Here is a 2135-nt window from a genome sequence, read left to right on the forward strand (position 1 = left end):
GTGATCTTTTTAGGGAACAATCCACTTCCTAGGGTGTGTCTTTTAGTCCACTTGTGCTCCAAAAACACTACAACAAGATTGTATTTGGGATTAATCCCAAATAAACCACATAAAATCACTCTAGGTGAACCATTTCTTTACATCTCAATGGAGCAACATAGATTTTAGAAGATTGTTTTTTTTCTTTTTTTATAATAGGATTGTTTTTCTAAACCAAGAAAGATCCATTATTTTAACTCTGAATTTATTAATGGTCCATAAAAATGAAACAATATTTCATAATAAAAAAAAATTATATTTTAATTTGATCTCTCGAAGGTAAATTCGGAAGTTAAAATAAATCTAAACTAGTGTCAACAATATTAATATTTTAATGTTAAAATTAAAAATGTTAATGTTAGACTGGTTAAAGAGGAAAGCAAGTAATAAACTACCAAATAAACTACAAAAGTAAGCATCCGAAGAGGTTCATTTCTACGAGACCCCATTTCGGATACTGCGTTGTCATAGTTCGAGGAAACAGAAGAGTGACCTCCACCAGACATGAATACAAGACCCCATATCCGATACCTATGGTGGCGTAGGAAACAGAAAGTGACCTCCACGAGACTTGAACACTGCCGCAAGATTGAATTTTTTTTTACTATTAGATGTTTTTACAAGACACTATAACAAAATTAATATTTTAAAATAGTATTAGACTTTTGATTTGGAAATATTGATATTATTAAAAGTTTCCATATATTCGAAATATTGATGTTCTTAAAAGTTTCCATATATTCATATTTATTTTACAAATATTTAATTAAATTAAATATTTAAAAAGTCTGAATTTTTGTATTGAATTGTATTGTAGTGTTTTTTTATTTATATGATTATTTTCATTTTTAGTTTGGACCCACATTAACTTTTTTTATATTTATTATTGTTTTATTGAAGATGTGATATACTTACATATACATACTGAATTGTAGAATGCACCTCTACGCAATCAGATCATTAAGATTTGGTCCATGTTTCAAATCATCTAATGTGGTTCATCCTCAAGACAAAGGGAGAAAATAATTTATCAAAATGTTTAAATAGTAGTGATGCATCCTAATCCATAGTTAACCATTAGAAATTAGCCATTATGTATTAGATGCTAGGAAGTACTAGTTAAAAGAATTGAAATAATAAAAGCTATTATTATTTTAATATTAAATTAATGTTAAATTAGATTAGACTAAATTAACTTAATTAAATTAATTAAGTTAAGTTAATTTAATATTTAATCATAGAATAAGAATTAGTCATTGGGAATTCACTGTTATGAAATAGCTATTAGGGACTAGTCATTAGGAATTATATGTTAGAAGAATTGAAATAATATTTTTTTTATTATTATTTTAATTTTAAATTCAATTAAATTAGATTAAATTATTTATTTAATTGTAGAATAACAATTTATATATCTATATTTATTAAAAAAATAAGTTTAATATTATTATACCATTAATAATTAATTAAGAAAGTAAAAAAAGATTAGAGACTTAAAAAATAACAATAAAAATAAAAATATAATAATATAATAATAATAATAGTAATAATAATAAATATGAGAAAAAAAAGACAATCAATAAGAGAGGGAGGAATCTAGCTCCTACTTAATTTCCTACCATCATCCTTGTTGAGATTGATTGCATGGCTCTTAATCTCAATGGAAACAGGGCGCTCCATCCATCAAAGGATTAGCGAACATGCAGCGGACCTAAGACATGGAAGAACCAAGTCTTCAGCGTTAGCAGAGCATGCGGAGAAGACCAAGCATCAAGTGTGTATTGAGGAGGCCAAGGTTATTGCCAGGGTTGCTCAGTTCCATCACCGTAAATTCAGGGAAGCTATTGAAATTGAAAGAAGGCCGAGCAATCTCAATAGAGATGACCGCTGGAAGATCAGTAGCTGCTGGATCCCGGCCCTTTCCTCCTAGTCTTACCTTTTCTAGCTTTTGTTGGTTCCCCTGTTTTTTTCCTCGGAGCCTTGTCTTTTCCTTCCTCCTAGTGTTACTCCTTTTATATATATATATATATATATATTGGTATATGTCGCTCGCTTGATTTATTTATTTATTCAATTTTTATTTTTTATTTTTTATT

This window comes from Pinus tabuliformis, chromosome X (genome assembly GCF_031772625.1).
Source record: "Pinus tabuliformis cultivar Carrire ecotype Pingquan chromosome X, CPIR1, whole genome shotgun sequence".
In the NCBI taxonomy this organism is placed as follows: domain Eukaryota; kingdom Viridiplantae; phylum Streptophyta; class Pinopsida; order Pinales; family Pinaceae; genus Pinus; species Pinus tabuliformis.